General features: G+C 43.2%; 1 protein-coding gene and 1 long non-coding RNA gene across 2 annotated transcripts in view; one reads left to right on the top strand and one right to left on the bottom strand.

Annotated features, from left to right (window-relative positions):
- The window catches only part of LOC138528844 (uncharacterized), a 37,299-nt gene extending 31,740 nt beyond the window's left edge, over positions 1-5,559 (top strand). Inside the window, exon 2 of the long non-coding RNA XR_011284264.1 lies at positions 3,601-5,559. This is a non-coding gene — a long non-coding RNA (uncharacterized lncRNA). The remainder of the gene's footprint in view (positions 1-3,600) is intronic.
- Positions 1-13,603, bottom strand: part of STARD13 (StAR related lipid transfer domain containing 13) — a 634,151-nt gene that overhangs the window by 519,365 nt on the left and 101,183 nt on the right. The gene's annotated exons all lie outside the window — the stretch shown is intronic.

Genomic DNA, 13,603 nt, shown 5'->3' with positions numbered 1-13,603 from the left:
ACCGTTCGTGCAGTAAACGACGGACAGCTGTCCTCTGAAGTCAAGAGGCCTGCTCCCCTTATCCAGTGAAGAAACTGGTTACAGCACCCTGCCCCGAGGCAGATGGAGAGCACTGCATTCACTTACCTAAGGTGAGAGCGTTAACCTTTGGGGTTCTACAGGAGAAGAGAAAGGGAAGAAGAGAGAGACATTCAATAACCCAGTTCCTTAATCCCATATTTTCTATCTGCAGACATCTTACCCTTCGAGTCAGACATACAGTGCACAAAGGTCCAGCCCAAAGAGCCAGCCGTGTGTTACACATCACCTTTGAAGATATGGTATACGCCCAGTCAAGACCGGCTCCTCTACGGGAATCAGGTGAGCGTTACAATAGGCCCTTTTTATTTTGACACAACACCACAAGGATTGCCTTATTCTTATTTGATGGTCGGCACTTGCTTCCATCTTAGATTTAGGCTTAGAATAGGTGTTTTTTCATACCTGCATAAAGTTTAATAAACACCTTTGAACTGTGATCACTTGTGTCTGTCTTTACTGTTGCCACCATGAGTTACTTGCATATGGTGTCAGCAGTGGGATGTCACTCAATTGAAACAAATTGGGGGACCCTGCAATTTCAAAAACCTAGAGGGCCTCTAACCTTTTCAACGCCACCAATAAATCAATAGGGTTTGATATCTGTAGCAGTAGGGAAGCTATTATACCCCATGGAAAAGAGGAATGATTCCTACAGGCCTGGTCTTGATACCCCCTCCCGGGTCCTATATAAGATTAGCCCCAAATTCTGGCTTAGCATGGAATTTTGGGATAGATATCTTAGCAGGCGTTATTGACCCTGACTTCTGGGGGGACGTGGCGGTTCTCTTACAAAATCATGGCGAAGTCCGTTTTGAGGTATGCCAGGGAGACCAAATTGTGCAGGGAATTCTGGAAAGGGCTCTGTTCCCTCAATTCAAAGAAAGCAAACCAGATAAAACAGAAACAAGAATAAGAAAGGAGAAGAACCCATCATCGATCCCGACCTAGCCATTGCCCATCAAAATGATCCAGCCTTCGCTTAAGCTTTCTTACAAGCAATTTCAGAAGAGGAAGGCATAAAGAAGGGATGTCCCTTTTTCTTCTTAAAACTTGGGTTATGTTACCAAAGAGAAACCTCCCCAGAAGGTTTTATAAAAACCCAACTGGTAACACCAAAAAGCCACCGAAAGGTTGTGCTAGAGATCGCAAGTTCCCATCTCACAGGAGGGCATTTGGGACATGTAAAAACCCAGGTAAAAATTAGTCAAAAGTTTTACCGGCCAGGTATCCACGCTGATATACAAACTTTCATACAAACCTATGAAATTTGTCAGAAGACCAGCCCCACATCCCAGTGCCTGCCCCTCTAAACCCGTTGCCGATCACGGAAGCCCCCTTTTCTAGAATTGGTATGGACATAATAGGACCTCTAGAAACATCTAAATTGGGCAACAAGTATGTCCTGGTGATCATAGATTATGCAACCCAATATCCCGGGGCATTCCCAAAGCAAAGTAATGCCACTCAGCAGATCCTTAAACATCTTTTACCCTATTTCTATAGGGTCAGTTTTCTCAAAGAAATACTAACTGACCAAGGTTCAAATTGTATGAGTAAGCTTATGGCTTAAGTCAAAGAGCTACTCCATATTACCCACTTGCAAACCTCTGTGTACCATCCTCAAACTGATGGTCTAGTAGAAAGATTCAATGAGACCATGAAACTAATTCTAGGGAAACTGGTAGACAAAGACGGGAAAGACTGGGATGGAATGATCCCATGGGCACTATTTGCAGTGAGGAACCCTCCCCCCCAAGCTTCCACGGGTTTCTCTCCCTTTGAGCTACTCTATAGAAGAGAACTGAGAGGTGTCCTGAACATGCTCTGGGGAACCTGGGAAGAATGAGAGGAGCCTCCCCTTCTCATATCACAAACCGCCACTAGGATGGGAGAACACAAAGTTGGTTCGGGACTTAGTTTGCACTCATATGGGAAAAGGCCAGAGTCAACAAAAGGCCATTTATGATAAAAAAGTAAATTTAAGATCTTTTTCTATTGGACAGAAAGTACTAGTTCTTTTACCCACCTCAGAGAACAAACTAGTTTAGAAGTGGCACAACCTTACACGGTAACAGAACTAACAGGAACATGCACATGTAAAATAGCCCAACCAGACCAAAAACAGAAAGTCCACTTGTATCACATCAGACCACAGCAAAAAATGACATGCATGGTTAGGGATAAAAAAAAATGATTTTGTTGTGTAAGCATCAGCGAAATACGGCCATTTTGTATTGATAAACAGCATTTGTATTGGCCGTGTAAACACTGATGCAGAAAGATATGTATGCAGGGGCTTATCTAGAGGCATGGTATTATGAAGCAAATAAAAACAGATGTAGCATATCGGGACTGTCGATATAATGTCAATTTTTGTGGTGTCATGTCTGGTGAATATTGGTATTTGTCCAAGCCGCGTGCTTCTGTCAGCTCGAGGTGGCAGGGGAGGGTTGAGGGGATCTATTGTGATCCCTTTAAAGGCTTACTTTTGACCAGGGAGTAACAGATGTCTGTGACTAGTGTGGATCCACTGTTCGGAGTACAATTTGACAGAAAAGTCCATCTGGGATTTTTAGCTGTGAAGCACAGCCCCCAGTGTCAACAATCAACTTTAAGGACAGTAAAAGGTGAGATTTATTTTTGCAAAACTATGTATGTGCTTTGTTGCTAGTTCAAGGCTGGTGCTCTTTCAATTAGAACATTGTAAGCCAGCAGCGTATTTGACTGAATGCAAAGTGTATGCTGGGCGAGGTAAGGAAGACTTTTTATCTAGACTTATATTTTTTCACTGTAGGGACATTCTGCAGGTTTTATGAACTGTTTATTCTAGATATGTGTTTACCGCGGTTGTCGCAGTGTTCACTAGGGGTGCAATGCCATTGCTTAGTTGCATTTTCAAGGAATGTTTGAATAATTTAGTGTTTCTGTGGCCTACTCTGACACAGATTAGCTATGTGGATCTGAATATATGGCACGCAGAAATTATTTATTGCAAGTCCTGAGAGTGCTGTTTCATACCCTAAGGGTTGAGAGCAGTTGCAGCGTGTCTTGATGTATTAACCAGCACAGAAATATAAATGCTATATTTATAATTTAGACCCATGGCCTCGGCAAAACTGTACAATTGCCATTATTTTGTTTAGTGGAGGCAAAGCACCAACAACGTTTTGTGCCTATTGTATGTGTGGAGGAAAGTCACAGTGTTTCACACAATACTGACATTGTGAATTTGTAGTTTGGCAGGCTGGGTGCAACAAGGTTTTAGTATGTGTCAGAGATCACACATTTGATGAAGTGCTGCAGCTGAGAATTTTTCACACAAGTGCATGAAAATGTTGATTTTAAAAAAAAATTGTACAAGTGCTAGGGTGCTACATTTGCGTTAGACTGCGATCAGTGTCTTTTTAATATGCTGAGTGTTGCGACAGTTGTAATATTGTTGATGAATATTGTAATGCGCTGATTCTTATTATGTAAAAGATGCTCTATTCTGATTCTTTTGTTTGCTTCCATTCGTAGTGACATCATGTACTCCAACAGATGGATGGCACAGTGGGCAGACTCTCTGGATGTGAAATGTGTCTGCTGACAAATGGCAGCCATTGGATTTATGGCGACTCATTCATCCAATGCAACATGCTGCATCTGCTTGCGGGGCCAGCAAACCCAAAGATAATGGGGGGTCCGTCGCAGTTTCAGAATGGCCTATGGTGACACTTAAGCACAGGTGAATGGATGGGGCAGTTCAGCGATGGAGATTGGCTTTTCTGATTTCTCAATGGACCTCAGTATTCAGTGTCTTGGGAATGTACTGGATTATGGATGTATGACCAAGGAACCACGATGCGTTTCACTGTTTTTTTGTCACAAAGGGGTATACACTTGGGACAGCATCAATATCAAGACTCAATCATGGAACACTGTAGGCAGCAGTGCTGACCCCCCACCCCCAGCCAGCGCAACAGGACGAGACGGTGGCAACAACAGTTTTTCAGTGTGAAGCATTGTCTTGCAGGTTCACGGGTGGGGTGGCCATATCTAGCTACTACTAAGCTGCAGGAACACATGTTTCTGATGTTTACATATGTTTGTGTTCCTGGTCAAACTACGGTTACTGAGTGTCAATGAGTGCACAGGATTCTAAAGGTTGGTAGGGACTTGCTCGCAAATAACACAAACAGCAAAACTTGATGGATTGTTTTGAAACGTATTTTGCTAAAGTAATCATGAGTGACATTTAGATGGCATGCTGGCTATATAAAACAATAAATTACCACATCAAGACTTTACTGTAAAAAAACAATGTATGCCTGATAACATTTAAATGGAGGAGCTAGTGCTAAACATAGCTAAATGCCAGTGACAGGCACATTGACCCCACAAGCTAATGTGCTAGTTTAGAGGCGGTGTACCCAGTAAGCTTGCACAAGCCACTTGTGATTACACAATATAAATATGTAAACAGATACTTACTTTTGATCTCACACATATGAACTGGCTACACGGTTCGGCTGAACACCAGTCTCATGGTTAAAAGGTTCATGTCTCTTTATTTTAACAGTGCCAGCAACCTCACAAAATACATACAGTGCAGCCACCATATGGCATGTTACTTCTGCACTTGAATTTTTTAAAAGCCAACCTTTCTGGGATGTTATGGCGTCATTCATCTTGCTAGGCTGCAAACTAAGTTGAAAGTTCTAAACTTTTGCAAGTATGTTCACGTAAAACTGGGTGCATTGTTTTGCAAACTGTTGCTGAGAGATGCGTACACACCTCCTATACTTGTAACTGAACACAAGCATGTAATTCACTTGTAATTCCCACAAGCATGTAATTCCCTTTACATATAAATGTTTCTGCTGGCATTGTGACACAGTAACACGTTTGGGGCAGTCGGCTCAGGGTTAAATTAAATAACGCATAGTAATTATACATTTACAGCGTATATGTATAATTCTCTTAGCATGCCTTAGCTATGGGTTTTGGGCATGCACACATTGAATACCAGGACTTTTTATTCTAAAACTCTCCAGCCATAGAAAGCAAACATGCTAAAATATATCATAGCCTTTTAATCTCAGATCCAAAACCGTTGGTTGGTCCAATTAGTACAGCTGGTTATGGTCATGGTTACAAACTTTTTAAAGCTAGTATGAGTGTTGTGCAAAAACAAAATTAACACTGACCTAGAGTGTTAAAGTATACAACTCTTTTAGCACTCATCATAGGGCGACAGGCAAAATGATGCGTTGTGCTAAGTGTCTTTTTCATTTGTGAAATAATATTTTTGGAGTGGACACTTGTGAGATGCAATGTGCAACATGCAACTAATAGTTGGTGGGAAACATGTGATTTAATGCCGTTTCTGGTGTATAGGGTAGTTGTAGACTTTATGGCAGTGAGGCAAGGATACATACATTGTTTAAGTGTACCACTGTGATTTATTTATTAAACATATTCATGCTTTGTACTGCACCCTTTGCCAAATAGAGTTACAGCGTGTGTGTGCTTGTGGGTGTAACCTTGCTACTGAAATGGATATCACACACTTGAGCAGCTATTTTAGATGTTTTCATAGAGTTTATTTATGGTTTGTTCTCAATATTACGATTATAAAAATCATTATGTACTCTTGATGGGAACCGTCTGTGAATATACTTGTGTCGGGTGTCCCTTCATCAAACGGATACTTTTTTTGACAGACTTTGGTAGTAGCCCCACGGAATGGTCACATTTTAAGTCTGATGATGCTGACCCACATCCACAGAATGTGTCTACTCATTTATGTGCTTTACAGCGGTATCATACAAAAGTAACTGTGCCATGAGTCTAATAATACATTGTGAAATGCATCCTACCCAGTGACTAGAGATCTCCGAGGAAGGGTTCAAATTATTTTTGTGGTCGGTGGCTTACACTGAATATAATTTTGATATTATTTTTTATTTAGAATCTAACTGTGTATCAAATCTATATCCATCTAAACTCACTAACTCTCTAGCCTGTATCATTAAAATGATATCATGACGTCTTCTATACTCTCTATAAAATGTATATTCGCTTCCTATCACATTAAAGACCAAACTCTGCTCTGACATCATCGCTGCATCACACTGCAAAACCCGAAATTCACAGACCCCGTCTACAGAGCTTACTTCGTCCTCCATAGGCGACCAAGCAGCCCCATCACCTGTTGCCCCCTGCCTTCTATGCATTTGATATCAAAAGATATCAAACATTTTTGGTACCCATTTTTTATAAAATGTATATTCACTGTATATCAAATTGATATAAAATCATACCTGCTTTATGTCAAATATACATATAATATTAAATCGAATATTTGGGAAACTTCTAAGGTGTGGCAGAGATATGACTCTTCCCAGTGTGATGACTCTTCCCAGTGCCAGCTCAAGGGGCGGTAAAGTGGTGCAGTGGCACAGGGGCACTGCAGATAAAGGGGTGCCGCCAGCTCACACAATGTAAAGTGTCATATAAATTACATGGCACTTTACACTGTGTGAGCTGGCAGCGCCCTTTTCTGCAGAGCCCTGATATAAAGTTTCAGTCAATGACTTTCTATTAGTGAGTGACTCACTAATAGAAAGTCATTGACTGACGCTTTACATGACAGTGAGTGACTGAGGCGCGGAGCCAGCGCCTATTCAAGAATCAATCTGCGCCTTTGCTTTCTGGTACTTGTTTGTAGTCGCAGGGTGGGGGGTTGCCCAATATTTGCGCACAGGGCACTGGTAGACCTGGGGCCGGCACTGATTCTTCCAGCATTGCCCCATAAACCTTGTCACCCCGCGCTTTGACCTTAGATGTTGACTTGTCTTTCTTGTGCATGGTCACTTTTCCGAGACCACACACATTAGTGAGGGTTACGCCACCCATAATCTCAGATTGGCAGTCTATCACACAATGCCACAAGGCTCTTACAGGTTCACAATGCCGCACCATGACTCTCATTATGGGTTGGACAGTAAGTGGAAAACAGGAGGTATCCCAGTTACTGCCTGTTATTGCAGTCTCCCGATGTTTGAAGCGGATCCAGAGCAAACATCTCCAGCACTTGCTTGGAGGCATTCCCTCCAGAAAAATACTCCAGAAATACCACCTCTGGTAATTCCTCCAATCCCCAGTGAAGTCCTATGGGACTTGACAGTGGGGAATAATTGAAGGGCATCATTTGGAACACTTACCACCGTCACCAATGGCGGCCAATACCTCCAAACTCATGATGAGGGCCAATGTTCCCAAATGCAGCCCTGGGATTGTTACAGTAGGGGTATTTAATAGTTTAATCAGGGGGAATGTATGCATGACAACTGGATTCAAGTGTGTTCATTAGATATACCTTTGGGATGGTAGTAGGTAGGTTTGCATTCACCATCTTCCAGTGAAGAGTCTAAATCTCCCTCCTAACCTGGCCAGACTTTCAATTTCACACTAGAAGGATCAGGTGCATATACCCCTAGTTCTTCCCCCCTTTTAATAGCCTCTTCGGAGCCATCACAGTGTAATGCCCAGCAGGCATGATTTTCGCACTACAGTAAACATGACAGCATATACCAAAAATAGTACTTTTTTCAATGCTCCACGCCTTGCAAGAACCACTACATGGCATCACTTTGCCACGTTTGTACAAATCACCCACTGAAGTGCAGTCATTACTGAGCCACAATAGTCTACCAGTGGTGGCTCACAATCTAGCATTACCCCAAAGCGATATATCCAAGGCACATGTTGAAGATGACTTCCCCTTGAGTCAACGCTGGAGCACACTTTCCACAGCATCTTCAGTAGGGCATGAAACATATCCGCAACGCTTCCATCAGACCGCAGACCATTGATCAATTCACAAGGATGCACCGTACTCTGGATCATGGTATCTGGCATGTCCAAAATGTCACCTCCCCGCCTATGCACAACATGTTGAATCTACGCAGGTGGTAATACCTAGCAAAACCAGGGGCACCCAGCCCTCTGAACTCATAAGGCAACACCAGGATGGATAGAGTCATCCGTGGAGGAAACCCTTCTACAAAAGGCAGAGAAGCGGCCTATCCAGGTGAACCCTTCTTAGTGGTGGTCCCAGTCGGTTCGAAAAACATGAATCATATTGCAGTGCAAACCTGAGATGTAGTATTTAAAACATACAATTTGAAAGCAGGATGAATTGTTTTGCACTTACAGTACTCCACACATAGTGTACAGATGTTCATAGGTATGGTTAAAATGACATTATTGCAACCACATTTCAGTGTTTCAAAATAATTTGTTTCCCTGCAACTCCCTGTGGACCCCACCCATAAATGTACTCCCAGGGAATACGATGCCCAATTAGCCTTAGGAATGACACTATGACGATCCTTTAGTTTGGACTCTGGTACAAAGTTAAGAACATATGCTGTACCGCCTATAAGCATTGTCGAGGGCAGATACCGGTTTAACAACAGATCCTTATGATATCAAGCTTGCATACAACGTGGCAAGTGCAAAATGTGTTAAGTTTGAATGGCGCAATGTACAGTGTGACTCAAACTTAAAGGGTCAATGTTATTTCACCTGGGACGCCCACGATTGGTGTGATTGATGTCATAGGTCCTCCCCTGTTAAGGGTTTCAATTATAGTGTCCCACACATGTTGGTGAGAGACGGTACTGGAATACCCATCTAGAATTATGGTGATGTTGTTGCGGTTGTCATCTTAGTCCAGGGTTCAAAGTTCACCCTAGTGTGAAATAAATCCTTCATGTATGTTCAAATCTGTTTTAGGTTTATCATTTTCAAATTCTTGATCTCCGACATTATTTGCCTTGTGTACAAGATGCCACTTCTCAATACCATCGCTGGCAAATCCTGTTGTGTGTGCCCATCCCATGTGAAGTTTAGACGCATGGGTGTTTCTGTTTCTTGGTTTGAGATGGTATACTTATGTAGATTCATTCCTTCCCATAGTTCCTGGCAGGTCTCACATACATACTCTCCTTGCAGGCATTTGCTGCATTGGGCGAAGTATACACAATTGGACAATTTGCAGTTGTATGTCCCTTTGATTTGTATTGTTCACTTCTGTGCATTTGTTTTGGCAGATACGGTGTGTTAGGAAGGCATGTTATCGAAACAGACACACACAATGGATACAAGTTTCGAAAAACCTTTGTTTACAAATTTGATTCAGATGGTAGAATTCCTAACTGGCCCTTACTCTAAAATTGGAGTAATCTCTACCATTAAACAAAAACAAATACGTCCAAGTCAGTCTGGTCAAAATAAAAAGGCCTCTACTAAGAAAATCTAACCTTGCCCTCCTTCTCAAGATAACAAATGGGAATAGAAAAAGGAAACTAGTGTGTCAAAAAGAAATGTCAGACTGGCTTCCACACAAACTCCCTTCCCCAAGTTCAACCCCACAGGGTCTAGAGCAGTGGTCTTCAAACTTTTTTGGCCTGGGCCCACCCTGAGCAAAATGTGGGCAGGCCAGGCCCTCCAAAAAAAGGCCAAATGGACAGTATGTATTGCACGCCGTCACCGCACTGCACTCCCAGTATAGTCCCTGGGCTCCCCCACCTGCTTCCATCACAGTTGCTGGGCTCCCCTCATCCCACTCCTACCCAGTCCCTGGGCTCTCCCCACAGCATCACAGACCCTGGGCTCTCCCACCCTACTCCCACCACTATCCCATGACTCCACCCATCCTGCTCCCACCACAGTCCCTGGGCTCCCCCATCCTATCCCCAACATAGTCTGAGGGCCAGTGGCGGCCGTGAATTTCTTTTTAAAATAATGGGTTAAAATGTTGCATTTTAGAGCATACTTAAAAAAAAAATGGGTAAATAGCCAAACAGTTTGCAATTGGTGCTGGGGGGCCTGACATATTTTACTGGACATCTATATTAGATGTCCAGTAAAAAGATACTATCCCTGTCCCCTGGGCCCCACTGGGCCTAACACAATCAACAACATTATGTGTGTATGCAAGGCGCTGGGGTGACAAGGGGGAAAGCATGGTATTATTAACTGCATACAGGCATCCATACACATGTTTAAATAAAAAAATTTACATAAAACGTACCTTCTGCATTGGCCTGCGTGTGGGTGCTGAAACGCCCTGCTCCAGGCTGCTCTGTCTGTATGTGCGAGGAGGCGCAGGAGCTCCCCCTCGCACATACAGACATGCAGTGCCCCAGCCAGCATTTCCAATGAGCTATGCAATGCTGGTGAAACAAATTGCCCAGCCTTGCGTGGCTCAGTGAGCATGTGCGGCTGGGGAGCTGAACTGTCAAATGGAAATAGTGCTTCCATTTGACAGTTCAGCCAGCCCAGGAACACTCCCTCAGCTGGAAAAAGCAGCTGAGGGAGTGCTCATTGTTTCACTGGACTGGCTCCTTAGCTCCTCCATAATGGGTGAAGGGGCCACTAGATGGGCGCCCCCTCGCCATTATGGATGAGCCGCCCGGCTCGGATTGGCCTATAGGGCAATTCCTGTACCAAAAATGCTAGTGTGGGCCAGTTAAAATGGGCCATCTTTTTGGCCAATGTGGGCCAGTATGAGTTACTTCACTATGCAGTTAGTAAATTTGGCCAATTGTTGCTGAATAAATATTTTTTAAATATCACAATTTACTTACATTTTAACACAAAGAACCCTCTTGGGTACTATTCAAACAGTCTGTGAGTGGTTTGAATACCACTGGTCTACGGAGTCTCTTACTAAACAAAGGATGGGTGGATGGCACAGTTTTATCAGTCTTGCACACTTTGGCTTACTTGTACAGTTCAACAGTTCAATCTTAGGCTTTCATTTTCTGGTAGTTCAATCACTTCCTTAGGCTTCACCCACCTTGCCATCAATACTAAGTTCATATGCTCTCATTTACTCACAGTTCTGCATAGGCTTCCCACTGCCGGGCCCAAGCCTGTCTTGATCTTTGTGGGGGTTCCTTCCCTACATTTTCTCTAAGATATCACTGTCGACGACTTTCGAAACTACAAGGAATTCACACAGACCTCTGCAGGATCACTTCGACAGATCTCTCCATATTCCTTACATTCACAATCTTCTCTTGCAGCACCAATGCCTCTTGGTACTTTTAGTTCTTATTCTCTTTCACTTGCCTTCTTGGCCTTTTCCAAAGTTCTTGTATTTAACGTTTGCCCTCTTGGCATATTTCACAATTCACATATTTCCAATTCCTCTTATTCAACTTTCTTTCCTTTGATCTCTGCTTGAAAAATCTTTCAAAATTCATAACATTTCACACAGACTTTCGAATGTGCGACTTCCTCTTGCGGAACCACTCTCTCCATTTGCGTTTTATTGCCAAACGAGCAACCTTCAATGGTCAAGTCACTGTCACTTTCCCTTTAACATCAACCAGACTTTTTGTTGCCCTTGATAACTCACCACTTGTGTTAAATGAATTTCCTTCATCTTTTCCCAACAGCTCAAGGGCGTTACCAACACCACCTATGCTCCTCCCCAACTCTGTGGTTAACCCAGGAGGCTGTGGGCCGTTTCCTGACACCTTGATGGTTTCTTTCCTCCGTTTGCTCGGTTCTGCTTTTCGAACACTCACGGCTTCCCGAAAGCTTGGAAACCTTGCCTGGCTTTCTCTCGATTCTCTCAGATGTTGATCAGCCCATTGGGCTTCCAAATCCCACAGCATGGTTCGCCTCAGCTTCGGAAGAGCTGTTCCTCCTTGTACCGAGCCTTGCTTAATGAGTGCCTGTGCGCGCCACCTTTTATTTTCACAGAGTGTCTTAATAAGTGTCAGGTTTACATTATTAGAGCTATGTGTCTGACTCTGCCTGGCCTCATTACAGTACTTTGTCAAGACAGTATGGGAAGGAGTTGTAGTTTCCCAAATAATAAACAGGAATAGGAGTTAGATGGGTTGTGGAAAAGGGGGGATACCATGTCTCATCATTGGGTGCTTCTCCCCCACTCCCAAGGACCCCCTACCCAGGATATCCTCCCTCACTTGTCCACCCCCAGGGTCGGGATCCAAAAGCAATAGCCTTTCCCTGTCCACCTGAGTATCGGATCCCCAGGGACTGGGTTGTGAAACACCCTCTAGGTTTTCACAGTATGTATTACTTGTTCTTGATCTAGTGCACATCTACTTCCCAACAGGAGCTGTCTAAGATTGTTCAGTTGTTTGCATGCAATTAGGGTGTTTTTAAATATCTCTCTCAGTCAATCATTTTTGCTGAATATTGGTTTTAGGTCATGAACAATTCTGTTAATGCAGAGTGATAAGTGAGCACCAAGGGCATGTGTTCGTACTCCTGCTGTTTCTGCATTGTAGCAAGGTTATTTTCAATGCATGACTGAATTCCCTGTGAATATGTTTGGCTGGGTCACTGTTTAGCTAGAAGGATTTATGGAGTGTGGAAAGCTGATCGTTCCTTGTCTCCGTGTTGAATCATATACATTGGTACAAGATGGTCTAGCTACAGATAACCGATTGTTTTCATGTGGATTGAATGAAACTTGTCGTTTCAGGTGTTTATCCCTGTCTGTTGGGTTCTTGTATGCAGATGTTTTCAGGTGGCCATTTCTTCCAACAGAAACACTGGCTTACAGGGCGTGTATGCTTGCCTTGGAGTAAACTATAGTGAACGTGATGAAGTGGTGGAAGCCATGGAGTGATACATAGAGCTGTTAGAGATTTCTTCTGTCCACATTGAAACAATGTCACCAATATATCACATGTATGTATGTGGTTTCTGGGATTATTGTTGTAAGAACTCCTATTTATGGTCTCTGCATTTCAGAGGGCTGAGGGGCCATTATTGCGCTAATGGCTATTTCAGTCTTTTAGAGGAGAAGATAGCCTGCATTTAATGCAAACTCTTTGTTCACAGTATGGTGTTTAAAATGAGTAATTCCCATTCTGAAAGGGGCCCCTAGGGGTCCCTCGCATTATGGAAACAAGGCAAGTCACCACAGACGATAGATACGACAGACACAAGGTTGTATTCCCAAAGCTAGGGTTTATTGCAAAGCAAATAGTCTCAGTTGGCCAACTCGGTCTCACGCCCACGACGTGTATCTCTAGACCTCGAGGGACGCAAGAGAGCAAATTACGTACATCAGTTACATATATACAAAATGCATATCATACAATCAGCTGTGACATGTTGAACACCCCCCTTTATTGGGTTTCTTTGATCTCGGTTTGATGATGGACACTTCCGACGAATATGATACCTTCAAATATCTATTCTAGTAACAATATGCAACCTTGCAAGTGCAGAGACATCTTTTCTTTGTTGAATAGAACACAGTGCTTCTGTTCTTGTAAGCGAGCTACATACGGGGGAAGAGTCACATTCCAGACCTTGCTATCTATGAGGTGCTATTGGTGTCCTGGGAGCCGACACGCTCTACAGGGCATGGAAAAGGGGGCCGTAAGAAGAGCATAATTCAATCCTTCAGCTGCTTTATTCCAACATATTCTACCATATAACGAGACTGGCTGACAACTGTGAAATGATTAAATGCCCT

This window comes from Ambystoma mexicanum, chromosome 7q (assembly GCF_040938575.1).
Source record: "Ambystoma mexicanum isolate Mex_15411 chromosome 7q, UKY_AmexF1_1, whole genome shotgun sequence".
Lineage (NCBI taxonomy): Eukaryota > Metazoa > Chordata > Amphibia > Caudata > Ambystomatidae > Ambystoma > Ambystoma mexicanum.
Note: the sequence above shows the minus strand (reverse complement) of the source record. Positions and strands in the feature narration are given on the sequence as shown.